Genomic DNA, 16,898 nt, shown 5'->3' with positions numbered 1-16,898 from the left:
TAAAGATTGGTGGAAGGTAAAAATACTAATGTTTTAAAGGAAAGAACTAAAAGAACTAAAGAACTACAGAAAGAAAAAGGAATGAAGAAAGAAGAACTAAAAGAAAATGCACTAGAGAAAATTACGGAGACTAAACCATTTTTTTTTTAATTCGAAAACTTATATGATCTCTTGTACTAAAATAAAATGATACATTGGGAAAAGATACAGGTTAGGAGGAGGTAAAGTGTGGAATCTAAGATGAAAGACGGGCGTGTCAGCCCCACCCCACTGAAACCTCCTTGAACTTGAACTTGAGGGGTGGAGAGTGAAAGGGGTGGTGAAAGATTGGGGGTTAGTTGGAGGTAACGTGTGGAATTAAGTTGAAAGACGGACGGGGTGGTGACGCGCGTGTCTTCCCCCACGAGTAAAAGACAGGGAAAGGTATGGGAAGGGAGAGATGGTGAAGGGAAGGGAGGGAAGGGAGAAGGGGAAGGAGAGGGGAGGAGGAAGGATGGGGAAGAAGGGGGAGGAGGACCAGGAAGAGGTGGCGAAGGGAGAAGTGAGAGGAAGGGGAAGGGAAAGGGGGAGGAAGGACTGGGGAGAAGATAAGGAAAGGTATGGGAAGGGAGAGGTGGTGAGGGGTGAAGGGAAGTGGAGAGGGAAGGGGAAATAAGGGGAGAAAAGGTTAGGGTGAGGGGAGAAGAGGGGAAGAAGTCAAACATAACAAAGGGGCGACTAAGGGATAAAGGGAAGGGGAGAGTGGGGGTAATGGAAAGAGAAAGGGAGGAGGAAGAAACAGGGAAAGGAAGAGCGATAAAAAGTGACGAAGGAAAAAGAAAAAAAACGAGAGAAAGGAGAGAAAGGGGAAAAGGTAGGTAGGTATGGATAAGGGGGCGGAAGGAGAAGTATTGAGAGGTAAGAAAGGGAGGGAGAAAGACAGGGAAGAACAGGAGTGAAAATGAAGAATAATATATATTTTTTATTTTTTCATTTGAAAGATAAGATAAGAAATGTAGCCACACACATGCATCGAATCACTCCCCACAGATGCGACACTCTTGAACGATTTGTTCCGTAGAAGTGGCACCGTTCCGTGGGATGTGTTCCTCTGCATGGTGATTGTAGTCAGCTGGCGAGCCGCTCCTCTCAGTGTGTTTGTGATGCTTCTTGGCACTCCTCAGTCATTGTTATAAATCACCAATCATCCACAGTTACTGTTCAGCAGGTATTGAGAAATGCACCCGCAATGTACGTCAACTGTACGTCGCTGGACATTTGAGTCTGATCACGACTCTGTGTACTCGCCCTGTGCTCACAGAAAATCACCACCACTCGGCTTGGCGCCTCTCTTGACACGACTTCTGGTGCGGGAGTTGATGCCTGGATTTGTCTGTCCGTAGAAATGCTTTGGTTCGTATCTTGGCGAGACGTGGCTGCTGGCGTTGTGCTGGCGGTGCTGTGAGTGGCGGCTGTTGGTGTAGTTGTGTGCAGCATTCCGGCCACTGTTTTGCTGGAAGGAGTCGTTGCTCCACTGTGTCGGCCTCGCGAGGTGCCGAGGTGCTCCTCGCAGCGAGTTAGAGGCGGATCTAACGGGCTGGTGGTGAGGCCTCGAGGTAAAGTTGGGAGACTGAGTGGCTTCCAGCGGCGCGGCGTATCTGAAGTAGTCGTGGCCACGGTACAGCTCACGTTCCTTAACGGGGGCGCGGAGGTTACCAAGGTTGAAGCCTACATGTTTTGGACAGGTGGACCGTGGCATCTTTTCTCCCTTAAGGATAACTTTAGGAGACTTCCCTCCAACAGTGGTATTCATCGGTGTACAGCCTGCTTCTCTAACTGTTTGCTCCTGTAGTGTATTGTGTTTGTTTACTGCGTCCTTTACTGGCCCTTCCTGTGGCTTCATTTTTCTTTCCTTTACCTTTTGCGGCTGAGAACGAATGCTGGAGAGAGGGAAGCCATACTTGAAGTAGTCGTAGCCACAGTACAGCTCACGATCCTTGACGAAAGTGTTCAAGTTTTGGAAGTCAAAGCGCAGACACTTATGAGCGGTGCTGGCCGTCTTTCCTTTCTTGAGGATCCCTGTGAGATGTTGTGGCTCAGTGTTTTTGTTGTCCGAATCTGCTGCTTTCTCTGTTGCTGTTTTCTGAGGCTCTGGCAGTTTGTTTACAGCTTCCTTTGGTGGCTCTTTCTGTCGCTTCACTGTTCTTTCCTTTAGCTTTTGCAGCTCAGAAGGAATGCTGGAGAGAGGGAAGCCATACCTGAAGTACTCGTAGCCACAGTACAGTTCACGATCCTTGACGAAAGCGTTCAGGTTTTGGAAGGTGAACCTGACAATTTTCTTGACAGTGTTTTGAGGTGCATCCTGCTTTTTGAGGCTGCTTTTGAGGGGCTTCTTTGGTGTCTCGGTAACTGCCTTGCCCCTGCTGGAAGGAGCGTCCCCAGCAGTGCCTTGATGCTCGGAGGGGAGCTCTTTGATCTTTTTTCTCTTGACCCTGAGCTGAGTAATGATCAGAGTTTGAACACTCTTGCCACGGCTCTCCGGCGTCCAGTCCTTTACTGCGACTGTTGTTTCGTCCAGTGGCTTGTTGGCCCTTTCTCTCTTGACCAAGAGGACTGTAATGATGAGGGTTTGAGGCCTCTTGCCATTGCCCTCCTTTCCTCCATTTCCTACCACACCGTCAGCATCCTGGGTGTCGGAGGGACGTTCCTCCTCCACCACAGCGAGAGGCTGAGCTGCGTTCTGCAGGCAGACCAGGCTCAGGGACGCTTGTCCCTGTTCGCCCGCATCGTCCTGGGCACCCGCGTTTTTTATTTCCTCGACGAAAGAGTCGAGGTCCTCGGAGGGGCTGCGGCGCGCCCGCCTGGCGAAGAGCCAGTCGAAGCACCCGCAGCAGTTAGCCTTCTTCATCTTTTTTTGTTGAGTCATTTTAATGTATATGAACACTGTTTAGCAGGAACGTGCAGGTCATCAACGTTGTGCTCTTCTGGGATGGTTTATTCTCGTCGTGTGCCGCCTTGGCTCCACCGACCACTGGGAAGAGGTGGCGAAGGGAGAAGAGAGAGGAAGGGGAAGGGAAAGGGGGAGGAAGGATTGGGGAGAATATAAGGAAAGGTATGGAAAGGGAGAGGTGGTGAGGGGTGAAGGGAAGTGGAGAGGGAAGAGGAAATAAGGGCAGAAAAGGTTAGGGTGAGAGGAGAAGAGAGGAAGGGAAGAAGTCAAACATAGGAAAGGGGCGACTGAGGGATAAAGGGAAGGGGAAAGTGGGGGTAATGGAGAGAGAAAGGGAGGAGGGAGAAACAGGGAAAGGGAGAGCGAAAAAAAGTGACGAAGGAAAAGAAAAAAACGAGAGAAAGGGGAAAAGGAAGGTGGGTAAAGATAAGGTGGAGGAGGGAGAAGTATTGAGAGGTATAGAGAAACATAGCTATAAGCAGAGTATAAGGTACATAGATATTTGGTCCTTTTACAATAAAGTATTTGAGGCGGTTGACAGAGATGAAAATTATGATGTAATCTATCTTGGTTTTAGTAAAGCGTTTGACAAAGTTCCTCACCAACGACTGTTGCTTAAACTACAGGCTCATGGAGCAGAGGGTAAAGTTTTGAACTGGGTCACGGCGTGGCTTAGCAATAGGAAGCAAAGAGTGCAAATCAATGGTAAAAGATCTGACTGGGGATGTGTTACGAGTGGGGTCCCACAAGGTTTGGTTTTAGGTCAACTTTTGTTTATTATTTATATCAATGACTTAGAGAATAAGTAGTGAGGTCAGTAAGTTTGCAGATGATACTAAGATCGGTAGAGTAATTGAGTCGGATCAAAACACTAGTATTCTCCAGGATGAACTAAACAAATTGTATGACTGGGCGGATAAATGGCAGATGGAGTTCAATGTAGGGAAGTGCAGTATTCTGAGTGTAGGTAGGAACAACCCCTCACTTAACTATTGCTTAAATAACACTCCCATAAGCAGGTCTGGATGCGAGAGGGAATTAGGGGTCTTAATGTGCTCTGATCTCCGTCCAAGGGCACAATGCATTCAAGCTAGAAATCGAGCAAACAGGGTACTGGGATTTATTTCAAGGAGTGTAAGTAACAGAAGCGCCTAAGTCTTCCTCAAACAATATTTTAAGCATTAGTTAGACCTCATCTTGATTATGCGGTTAAGTTCTGGTCACCCTACTATAGAATGGATATCAAAATGTTAGAATCGATGCAAAGGAGGATGATTCAGGGGTTGAGAAACTTGCCATACGAGGAAAGACTCAAGCAGTTAAACTTGCATTCTCTAGAAAGGCGAAGGGTGCGTGGAGACATGATCGAGGCTTATAAATGGATGAAGGGCTTTAATAAGGGGGATATTCATAGAAGGTAGGAACGGGTAGGGCACGAAGTAATGGGTTTAAACTGGATAAATTCAGATTCAACATGGACATAGGCAAAAATTGGTTTACTAACAGGGTGGTGGATGAGTGGAATAGGCTTAGCAGTCATGTGATGAGTGCCAATACAATTGTAACATTCAAAAATATATTAGATAAATTCATGAACAGCGATATTATGTGGGGTTATATACACGGGAGCTTAGGTTCAAAGGAGCTGCCTTGTACAGGCCTACCGGCCTCCTGCAGACTCCTACGTTCTTATGTTCTTATGTTCTCTATCTCCTGTTGTTTTCTTCCTTTATCCTCTTTTCTTCCTTTCTTCCTCCCCTTTCTTGTTATTCTTTTCTTCTCCTCTCTTCCCTACTTCTTATTTTTCTTATTTTCTTCATTCTATCTCTTCCGTCACCCCTTTTTTCTCTTCTTACTCTCTCCCATTCTCTTTTCTTCCTTTCTTCCTCCCCTTTCTTGTTATTCTTTTCTTCTCCTCTCTTCCTTACTTCTTATTTTTGTTATTTTCTTCATTCTATCTCTTTCGTCACCCCTTTTTTCTCTTCTTACTCTCTCCCATTCTCTTTTCTTCCTTTCTTCCTCCCCTTTCTTATTATGCTGTTCTCTTTTCCTTCCCTACTTTCTTCCTATCTTTTATCATTTGGACCTCTCTTATTTTTTATCCTCCTCCTCTATCCCTTTCTCCCTGCCCTTCTTTTCATCTCCTTTCCTCCTTATTTCCTATCTTCTTTCGTTTCTTCATTCCTCTCTCTCTTACGTCCTCCCTCCTCTCCTCCTTCCCGTTATCCTCTGCCTCGCTTTTCTTGACTTCCTTCCTCTCTCCCTCCCCTTCCTTGTAATCTTTTCCCCTCTTACTTCTTTACTTTCTTCCCGTCTTTTATCGTTTATTTCTCTCAGTTTCTTCCTCCCTGTATTGTTATTCTTTTCCTTTCCTCTTGTTTACTTACTTTCTCCCTCGACCTCTTTTTAGCCTTTCCTCGTTTCCATCGTTTCTTGCTTCCTATCGTTTTCTTTTTATTCCTTCTTTCTTCTTTTCCCCATCCATTATCTCCCTAACCTTTACTCATTCCTTCCCTTCGTTTCCTTCACACTCCTTTCCCGTTCTTCATTTCCCTACATCAATTCTCTTCCCATTCATTATCTTATTTCTCCCCCTTTCCTTTCGTCCCCTTCCCTTCCCTTCCCTTCAGTCCTCCTTCGCTTCTCTCTCTCCCTCCCCGTTCCATTCATTCCAAGGATTATAATGTTCACCTAATCTGCTTCCTAATATAGTCCAATCTGTTTTGAGAGAGAGAGAGAGAGAGAGAGAGAGAGAGAGAGAGAGAGAGAGAGAGAGAGAGAGAGAGAGAGAGAGAGAGAGAGAGAGAGAGAGAGAGAGAGAGAGAGAGAGAGAGAGAGAGAGAGAGAGGAGGAGGAGTCACAGAGAAAAAGGTGAATCAAAAGGTACGAGGAGGGAGCGGAAGTGGGCAATAATGGCATAGGGAGATTGAATGAGGATGAGATAGAAAAAAAGAAATCGATGATCATGAGTAAAAAGTTTAAAAAGATAAAAACTAAAAGGCGAGTAGAGTTATGTAAGAGGAGGTAGAGGTGGGAAATGTTGACATAGGGAGGAAGAAAAAGGGTGTGTGTGGAAGAAAAAAAAACGATGATCATAAGTAGAGTAAAGGAATAAACGAGAAAAGTATATGGTGAATCGAAAGGTAAAAAGAGGGAAAAATTGAGAAGGAAGTAAGATTTGGGGAACATTGCCACGACTCGAGGCAGAAAGTGTGTAGAGGAAAATACCGATGATAAAGCTGAATAATGAAACAACTAAGACAAAATACCTGACGTCAAGAGGTGCAGGTTGTGAAAGAGAATATAGTCATAATGCATAAGGTAAAAAAAGGATAATGGAAATGGTGATCGTGGTATAGTCCGTTTCATTCCGTCTGTCTACCAACAGAGCGGGAATTTTGATGGATGTGGCACCTGCGCATTTCTAGTTCGTGAATACGTGCAGATCAACTGTAGTGATTAGAGATTCGAGCTTATTTTTCAATAATATATTTGAATATTTATGTGTACAAAAAAGTCAGTCATTTGCATCGAAAATCTAACATACAAGCACATGAAAAGACAAACTTTTTATCAAACAACATAGTCACATCATGCTCGAACGATCTGTGGTTTTCAAATTCATTGATTGATAGCTCATTTCAGGTATATTAAAAGACATCTAGCTCTGCAAGCGGATGTAAATGATATCTTAATAATTTACTGCAAGTAAATTATGATTATTAATCGAAATAACATGAAATAGTAAATAATAACTGTTGAATGCGAAGATAGGCTATTTAGAATATTAGGCTACCCGTGCTGTTTACATGCAACACATCAAATTCCTTAGACACTTCCAGAGTCAGATGTCACTCTATGTACCTGAATGAGATGAAAAATGGGAATCTGAAAGGCTATGAGTCGTTCGAGTATGATCAAACTATTCTGTTTGAAATATAAATTATTCTTTCGTGTACTTTTATGATAGATTATCGATGCAAAATAATTTGCGGTTTGCGGTTCATAGAAAAAGACGTGTTTTATTTTTTGTCTACAAGAACATTCAAATATATCACTGAAAATATAAAGTTGATCTTCACGCAATCACGGACTAACAATGCGCAGGTGTCACATGTACGTTCGCGAGTGGACAGACGGAATGAAGCGGACTATAGTGTTGATGATGGTGGTGGTGGTGGTGGTGCAGGCGGTAATGATATTGACTGTGGTGGTGCAGGCGGTAATGATATTGACTGTGGTGGTGGTGTCTGCCTGGGCCCGGATTCATCAATCTTACCAACCACGCCTCTGGTATCTCTCGCATTTACCGGAGCGCTACCAGAGCTGCGGCATCTTTCAACCACGGGATTCATAAACGGCATGGTAACGCTCCGGTAACTCGCACCCTAGCAACGATTGGTTGGGCTGGATAGCCAATCACATGCGACCTTTCATAATGTATTTGGGCTTTCACGTGTCATTTGTTTACTAACACACAGACTTCAAAATCAAGACATGTGTATTGTACAGGGGTAAATACTGCCTTAAAACAAATAATTAGCGTTGTAATCCCTCAATAAGATGTGTTTTTTATGAATGAAGGCACGTTACTTGTATATTTATCTTTGAAATAAAAATATAATCGCTTATACAATATTCTGCACGTTTCTGTATGTTACCTCCATAGTTTCCGTCATTTGGTGAGCATTCTGTTGCATATGGATAATAATGATGAAGGTTCGGCGACGCTAACGCCAGAAGCGCCTCACTTTCAAAACATGGCGTCGGCTGTGAAAAGAAGGCGGCCCAATTTCTCAAACGAGGAAATTTTAGCCCTCATCACAGGGGTGAGGCAAAGATGGGAAACCATCACAGGGCCTCTGTCCTCTTGCGTCACCGCTGCAGCCAAACAACGAGCTTGGGAAGCTATGGTGGAGGAGGTCAACGCCGTGAGTGGGGTTGGGCGCAGCGTGGAGGAGGTGCGCATGAAGTTCTCCGACTTCAAGCGCCACACCAAGAAGAAGTTGGGAGAATTAAGACGTGAGGCGACTAGCACAGGTGAGAATATATCTTCTGTAGTGTTCTAAAAAGCAGTGAACAGTCATGTAGGAACAGTTCTCCAGCCTGTAATAGATTTCACATTTTTGAAATTTGGTTCCTTATTACCTTATTAACTTTTATTATCTGATGTTCCTGATTCATTTGTATATTATGCTAGACAACAAAGCTCGTTCTGATGTTCCTGGCAACATTGGGAGGCATATTGGAGTGTCTCGGTGTTAACAATCTTATTAACTTTGTTGAAGTTAACTGCAGTAATGTTTGTGCTATACATTTCATTGAATTTAATCTGTATATAATAATAGTATATTTTCCTCTTTGTAGCTTTTCTGATAACTCAAATTTAATGTAGTTTTTTTTATATTCTTTATGTCCTTCAATAGAAGTAGCCATCATGGGTGACTTTACCTCTAATTCCTTGGTACCAGAGAGAACACCTGTCAGTAAAAAAATACTCCACTTCATGAACAATTTGTGGACTGCTTCACGTCTTAGGATCTTCACTGGTGGATCTCTGCCCCGACCTATGTTTCATCTTGTAACATACTGGATTTGGATGGGGCTAGAGTAGGAGATGTACATAGATATATTGGGCAATTTTCCCAAATTTGGTCACTGTCTGCTAATCTTCCAGTAATATTTCCAGAGCAGTCAGTAGGGAAGTTAGCTCTAGTTGGCTAAATATGAATGGTATAGTGGTAAATTCAACATAATTAGCTTCTTATGGCATGATAGTGATTGATTATGAAATCTGCAACAGCTGTGTTATGCCACATTATCTAGACTGAAGCTCTCAACAAGTCGTCCTTGCCTTGGAACATTTCAAGTACCTTAAGGACAGGTACTGAAACTACTTTTTGTATTTTCAGTTGGCCCTTGATAGATCCCTCATCAATAAGATGAAAAGTTCCCCAAAATCCTTTAATCATTATATTAGAATAAAAAACTTAGCACTCATTCTGTGGGTCCTCTTAGACTAGCTAAAGGTTATGCAACCGCTGAATGTGAGTAATGGCAGACATTCACTAGAAAGTTTTCTTGTTTATATTACTCATGAATTAAATACCCCTTTCTCCTATCAACTGTCTGACTCTTCTATCACTAACATAACTATTTCCTTTGAAGTGGTAAGGCAAAGACTATCTTCTCTAGACATTATTTATATCATGGGTCATGATGGTTTTCATCGCTGTCTTTGCAGTCCCTCATCCCTCTATTAAAAAACACCTATCTTATAGGGTTTATATGTTAACAAACACAGATAACTGTTTATATCACTAATTATTGTTTTTCAAATATTAGAATAATGCATAAAGAGGTAATAAGTTAATATTTTAGCAGTGATAAGTTAGTGCCGTCACTATGCCAGGGGCCACTTTTGCGGCACTTTGGTGGAAATAGCTGTCTATTTTGGCCAAGACAGGTATAACAGTGTTGGGGTAGTTATTCAGGTAATGATTCAGAATAAGTTTAAGCATAACTGCATTGCCATGTACTAATTTTTTACAAAATTGTACAGGTGGCGGCTCTGTCCAAACAGACACCCTCACCGATGCTGAGGAGGCCAAGGCGCAGGTGCTGGACCCTGCAGTTGTAGCGGGTGTGGGATCTGGTTTAGAATCAGATCCTCGTCCAACACCTTCTGTGTCTGCAGGTAAATTATGTTATGAAATGTACTTCATGGTAATCTTTGTATTTGGTAACCTACGTAACATTAGTCTTTATGACAAGTGCTACTAACTTAATATATTTCACCATAAAAAAAATCAATAATGTGGTGAAAAATCTTGAAATGTTTGTCATTAAGTGCTGGGAATCGAACTCAGGCCTTCATAATAGTAGTCAGCAGGGCAGCAACCCAACTGAGCCAATGATGAGCTAAAAAGTCACTATGCCAGGGGCCACTTCTGCGGCACTTGCAGTAACACCCCAACCCCACACTGTGGACTCCGTATGAAGGAAAAGTGACCCCACTCATCAGTTGCTCTAAAGGCATGGGTTCAGTTTCCCATAACTTTTGTTGTTTATCTTGATTTTTTTACACATTCATTTGTTTTATTTGGTATAGATCATTATTTTATTGTTTTGCCCACCAACTCTTGATTTCCAGAGAAACTTAATTATGAAATAAACTTCCACCTTCAGTGGTTCAGTGCAACACAACTGATTTAAAAATCAACTTGACCTTTTCACCTTCATGTTTGCTAAGGCAGAAATTGCAAAGCTTTTACATAGTTTCAATTGGGTTTAAGGAGAGACCACCTTTCTGCATAGTCTGTGTGGTCTGAACATATATATCTTAAGTTGAGCAGACATATTTGTTTAGGTTTTCCTAAAATTCCTCGCTACTCATAATCAAAGCACAAAATAAGATATCATACCATGTTGAATGACTCTTATCATGATGATTTTTTACGTACAGCTTCTGCAGACACAGAAGTGTGTAATCTTCCTTTCGGAGGATTCTTTGACATCCGCACCTCTGCAAGGCCCATCACAGCCCCCTCCTCACCATCCCCGCCCTACTCCTACTCACCAGCTGGCCCCTGAATTGGCACCTGTCTACCGTGCCCCAGAAACTCAATCTCCCCCTGATGTAGGAGCGGCACCTCACGCTTCCACCAGCAGGCAGAGGAGGGTTAATCCACCAGTTGGGCCAAAAATGGTGGAAATTCAAGAAGACATCCTTCTTGAAGTGAGGAGGCTGAGTGGTACTATGGACAAAGTAGCTGCAGCCTTGGAAAAAATTGCAGTTACCTTGTCAAAATAAGGTGACAGGTCCAATTAGGTAGGTTTTTATTAAATGGGTTTCTTTAGTTAGAAACAAAACATAATTAACCTTTTTTTTTTATTTTGCCTTTGTAGCATAACATGAATTATACCATAATCCATTCTGTTAAGGTGGATCCCTAGATCTTACCTTAGTGTATTAAGACACTGCTGACTGGCTGTTGGCAGGGAGGGTATCTGACAATTTTGGCATCCAAAACACTATCCTATAATCAAGAAATATTAGTATTCCTTTACTTAGCTCATCTGATATAGATAAGTTTATTTTGTTGAAAACATTGGAATAAGCAGTGATTCCACAACTATTAACACAACTTCCCATCCTCAATTGTTAATAATTATGGTGAGTAAAAGTCAGAGAACAACATTTAATGATTATTATACTTTCATCTTTTATCAATATTTCCAGCCATTGTGGATTCACAGCTGAAGTGAATGGACTATAGGTATAAAAACATTCTAAATCAATCAGTCAAAGTGTCTGCCCTTCCATTTCTCAAGTATTAATATTCCTTTTGAATAAAAAAGTCTTTCCTTTTATTAATGCAGCAATTATTTTGCACACATACGTATGCAAAAAGACACCAATACAGTAAAAGTCCAATCATCCGAAAATTGCAGTGGTATGAATTTGTAGTTTGTATATTTTAAAGTGACTGACAAAAAATGTAAAAATGAAAAACAAAAAACAAAAAATACATAGAAGTGCCATAGGTGCCAAGCCGTGGGTACAAGAGACAGAAGACTCAGGCGAGGTGTGAATTAAGCCTACGTGTTGCCCTAATGTACAGGTATCATCTATAATCTCTCTCTCGCTCTGTCTCTCTCGCTCTCTCTCTCTCTATATATATATATATATATATATATATATATATATATATATATATATATATATATATATATGCAGAATGTATGGCGCAATTGCTGTTCTGTTTAGTGTCAGAATGTTTAGGTGATGTCAGGTTGTTTTGGGTGAGGAGACAGCATGAGGAACATTGCTGACAGCAACGCCACCACCCTCAGAGCACAGCAAGCCAGGAGGTTGATTAGGGTGGAGACAGCATGAGGAATGTTGCTGATGACGACACCACCGCCCTGAGAGCCACCAGCGACAGAGAAGAACAAACTGGGCGTCTAAGGTGGCGGGGCTTCTGTTTTAAGTGCTTGGGCTTTGTGGCGACTCACACTTTCCGCTGAGATGTATATACATGCAAGTTTGTATAATATATTTTTAACTCTCTTTTATGTACACGTAGGTTAGAATTATAATATACAAACATACATGTATATACAGTTTCAGTGAAATGAGTGGAGTCACCACCAATCCTGAGCACCCAAAACAGAAACCCTGCCACGGTTAAAACTAATAATCAATCAACCCTTCCTAGCGACTACTGATATATCCGTAGGTAGCACCATGAAACTAAACATATATAATTGCCTCCTTTGTTGTATAACTTTGCAACAATAAACCATCAATCATCAACCCTTCCTAGCGGTGTTCAGACAGACATGACAGGGAGATCATGTGGGTCGGGTGGAGCTAATTTAAAACGTCACCATTTCTTTGTCTAAGCCAGTAATGACCTCAAAATGAACTGCTATCCCTCCCTCCATTCCTGAGTCACACACCTGCGTCTCTTTTCCTACTTGAACCATTACCGTTAATAACCAATGAGCGGTAATTCCTTGTTAATGATTAAGTAAATGGCCGCGGTGTTCAAGACGGGGATCGAGATTATGAGGGCCAGGTCAGGGTGGAGCTAATCTAAAGCGTCATTATTTTTTTATCTAAGCCATTAATGACCTCAACATGAACTGCTATCCCTCCCTCCATCCTGAGTCATACACCTGCGTCTCTTTTCCTATTTGAACCATTACCGTTAATAACCAATGAGCGGCTGTCCAACTCCCTCATGCAAGAGTTAGCCAGCATCTTCATTATTTCATCACTGTTACTGATGCTAAACTCTGAAGTAGCCTTTCCCTAGTTTGCATCAATACACTGATCCAGTCGTTTCAGAATAAATAAGCCATTTCTATTCTTTTTAGGTCGTTTTACGAACAGTAGGCAATTACAGTTTTGTTTATTATATTAGTTGCTAGTCGCTCTATCAAGACAGCTCCCCAATCGTTTAAGAATAAGCCATTACGATTTTTATCTCGATCCTTACAGAGACAGTATCTATTATAGTTTTGCAGGAGGCTTTTTATCTTATTTGGCACTCGCTCTTGGCTGCCTCCTCTGCTATAGGGAAAAAAGAATACACGGGTAGCCTACTAATTGTTTCTTATGACCCTGTGAAGAATTGATATTTTTTCCTCTCTCCTTGTACGTGAGCCGCGCCTCCGCCTCCCCAATACACTCAAATAAGCCTATACACACCTCAAATTACACTTATATTCATTCTTACCGCATTTAATCATCATTATGAACCATAGGAGAGAGGTATTTCGATCGCCTAACGACTCACAGCATGTTTTCCTCAATCTATACTTCCGTTCCTCTTAAAAATCGTAATTGCCAATATCGTGAATTATACCTCAGACTACACTTATATATCGTTATCAGCGCCTTTAATTACTTATATATACCATGAAAGGGACATTTAAGCAGTAGCCTAGTTTGCCCGGGGTGAGGGGTCGGTAATTTTCAGGCTAAGGTCATCCTATAATTCCTTGTTTTCATTTATTTCATGCGGGATTTTATGCTTCCTCGCAAATCATGTTTTTTTGTCGTCCTTCCCCCTTCCAAACTCCATATGCACAGTGCTTTCCGAAAAAAAAAAAAAAAAACTTTCGGCCACCTCTTTTGATTCTTTTTTGTAGGAGCAGCGAGTAGCGTTTTTTTATTATTATTATTGTTTCCTTTTTTGTGCCCTTGAGCTGTCTCCTTTGTTGTAAAAAAAATGAAGCAAACAAATCAAAACTCACGAGAAATAAAATTGTCGTCCTCAGAATATGTAACAACGAGGAATAATATGTACTTAACCTTTTACTGAACCCTCTCGTAAAACCATAGCCTCTTATAGTACAAAAAAGAATATAGATTGGTTGTGTTAACACGCCGACATCTCTTTTCCTATCTGATCAACTGGCGCTTCTGCTGTCATGTATTCTATTGACCTATAACTGAACCCTCTCGTAAAACCATAGTCTCTTATAGTACAAAAAAAATAATATAGATTGGTTGTATTAACACGCTGACATCTCTTTCACTTCCTAACCATACAAGTACTATTCTGTCGTCATATACGCATCCCTGTAAACCCAAAGCCTCCCGAAAAAGCAAAACCTCGGCATTAAAAAAAGGAAATACACGAGCACTACATCATCTGGAGCTAATGATGCTGCCGAGCCCTGGACGCGGCAGCCACGAGTAATGACCGCAGCAGCCCCGCCCACCGCCATCACTGCTCCCTGGGCGGCCCCGCACGTTAGACAAACCCGAGAACTGTAATTCCTGTGCAGTTAGGCCGCCTCGCACACGTCACGGGCTCGGCTGAGGGGTATATATACCTGGGACGGCCACAGAAGACAGTAGTATCCTCGATACAAGGCTAAAAACAGCAATGGCGAGAAGGCAAACTTTGAGGAGTCTTCATACCCTCATATTTACCAGTGACGTGCTCGCCCACGTCATCAAGTTACAAATGGTGGTGGTCGGAGTCCTTCCGAGTTCCAGCTGCCCCTGGAAACTCGATGGATTCTGACCTGCAGGACCTTCCCTCCGCTAAGGACACGGTGGAATCCAGCTTGGCATCTCGCGAGGTGCTGGCGAGGTTTCTCCGTGTCGCGGACAGCAACGGACTGCACTCTGGCCCTGGTCTTGAGACGATTCGAGACCGAGCCAGGCAGGTGAAAATCGCGGCGGGCGTTTTAAGTGGGATAATCCACCGACGGAAGAGGGCCCTGGGTGACACGGATAACGAAGGTCTTACGCCTAACTGGTTCTCTCGCCTGGCCGAGAGAAATGTTAGTTTAATCACCAGGGTCGTCAGATCTCGGCGGTGGGGAGGTACAGGTACACGATGAGTGTGTCCTCCCTCATACTCTTGGTGTCCACGATCACGCAAGTGTACCTGGACAGGCAAGGTATGGGGGATATCGGCGACACCTCGACTTACCTGGATTTCTACTGGCTCCTGTACGACATACTTAATGAGGTCAAAGAGTTTGCGGACTCGAATTGCTATTACCCCACCTATTGGCCCGCCGCGTTGCTCGCCCCCGACCACTGCAATCCCTACCGCCTGGTGGAGGAGACCCGCCGTGCCTTGGAAAACAGAGGTGGTGAAATTCAGACAGAATTTAGGTCATTTACTAAATCTGGGGATTTGGTGTTGAGGATAAAAAATATCTTGCTTGAGAGACCCTAAGAAATGACCTCTTTGTTAGTGTCTTCCTAACATTATTTTTTATCTGCGGCAACTAGGTCTCCTGGAAAGTGACGCCTGAATTGTGTTTAAACTTCCTGCCTCGGGATTTCCAAGGCTTGCGTGCGGTGTTGCCTCCACCAGGCGGATGGGATGGTGGGATCCAAACCCGCTACTGACTCAACAGGTAAGAATATTCTACTGTATACTATCTTTGCTTGCGTGTTACAGCGGTGCGCGTGTTACAGCGGTGCATATTAGTTTAGTCCATGATTTTGTTATGTCCCTTTGAACTCGCCATTGCTCATTGCGTTTATCCCTCTCCTGATTGTTATTCCAGAGTGGAAGGAACTGCCTGCACCTCCTTTGTTTCTGCGGTAACGTGCGGGGAGGAAATTTAAGCCATTGCTGCCATCCGGGTAAGAATCTTTAACTGTACAATCTTGGCTTGCATGTTACAGCATTAATATTAGTGGATTCGCCCACATGGGATGTTCTCAATATGCTGTATCATTAGTCCCTTTGAAAAGACTGTTGCTCATTGGGATTCTCTCCCTAATGTTTATTCAGGGTTGTGAGGACTGACCTGAAGGACCTTCCCTCCATGATGGTCACGGTGGAATCCATCCTGATAACACAGATGCTCCTCCCCATGCTGACTTGGGCAACGAAAGCCACTGCCCCGCCACGGGTAGGAATGTTTTACTGTACCATCCTTGCTTGCGTGTTACAGCAGTGTATATTATCGGCTTCGTCCACATTTTCATTCTGTATCATTAATAACTTTATCATTAATAACTTTGAATTGGTAATGGCTCATTAGGTTTATCCCTTCCCTAACTGTTATTCAGGAGTGAGGAACTGACCTGAATATCGCCTTCCGGCCTTGCTGTAACGAAAGCCATTGTGATGGAGCCGATGATCCATCACGAGTATGAATATTTTACTTGGATATCTTTGCTCGAGTATTACAGCAGTCTCTATCTCTATCTATCTCGGTTTCGTCCACATGTTCTCTATATGCTATGATTACTCTCAAACGACTATTACGTATTGAGCTTATCCCTTTCCAAATTCCTCTTCAGGAGTGAGAGGAACTGACCTGAACATCGCCTTCCTGCTTGCTGTAGGGAAAGCCTCTGCTGCTGGCCCTGCTGGAGAAAGTCTACCGTCTACGTCATTGTGCACCGGTACCCAAGACGGCCAGGTAGCTGGGAACACAAGCCACCACAGGTAAGAAATCTTTACTGTATTTTTGCCTTTAATATTACAGCGATGTATTTGGTAAGTTTCCTCCAAATCTTTGTTTCCTATACGCTGTTTGATTAGTCTCTGAAACGAGAACTGCTCATCGGTTTGTGTTGTTCATTTCCTAACTGTCACTCTGTGTGGAAGGAAGTCTGCACCCACGCGGTCATTCTCCAAAATGGCGCATCGAGTCGGTTGTTCCCTGAATCCCCTGCAAAGCCCTCTCTCTGTGATGGCCACGGTGGAATCTAACATGATGGCACAGCCGCTGGCGAGTGTTGGAGTCTGACTACTCTCTGGCCCTGAGCTCGAGACTTCAGATGAAGCCAGACAACCGAATATCTCCCCTGCTCCTCCCCGCGGTGCTTGCCTTGCCTTGCCTTGCCGAGTGTACAAGGTTGTGCACAACTATAGCGACGGAATGGATCACATTATACACTTGGGTGCCGATGAACACTGCTATTACCCGACATACTGGCCCGTCTCGTTGCTCGCCCCTGACCACTGCAACC

At 43.2% G+C, this 16,898-nt stretch overlaps 1 long non-coding RNA gene across 2 annotated transcripts; it reads left to right on the top strand.

Moving 5' to 3' along the window:
* The first annotated feature begins 15,349 nt into the window (after positions 1-15,349).
* LOC126990700 (uncharacterized) lies at positions 15,350-16,898 on the top strand. Of its 2 annotated transcripts, none has more exons than XR_007744654.1 (4): positions 15,350-15,557; positions 15,709-15,829; positions 16,224-16,371; positions 16,538-16,898. It is a non-coding gene; the product is annotated as an uncharacterized LOC126990700 (long non-coding RNA). The 2 variants fall into 2 exon arrangements; XR_007744655.1 differs by having other exon boundaries at positions 16,534-16,898.

The sequence above is a fragment of the Eriocheir sinensis genome, unplaced genomic scaffold, assembly GCF_024679095.1.
Source record: "Eriocheir sinensis breed Jianghai 21 unplaced genomic scaffold, ASM2467909v1 Scaffold191, whole genome shotgun sequence".
NCBI lineage: Eukaryota > Metazoa > Arthropoda > Malacostraca > Decapoda > Varunidae > Eriocheir > Eriocheir sinensis.
This window is presented reverse-complemented; position numbering and strand designations above follow the sequence as displayed.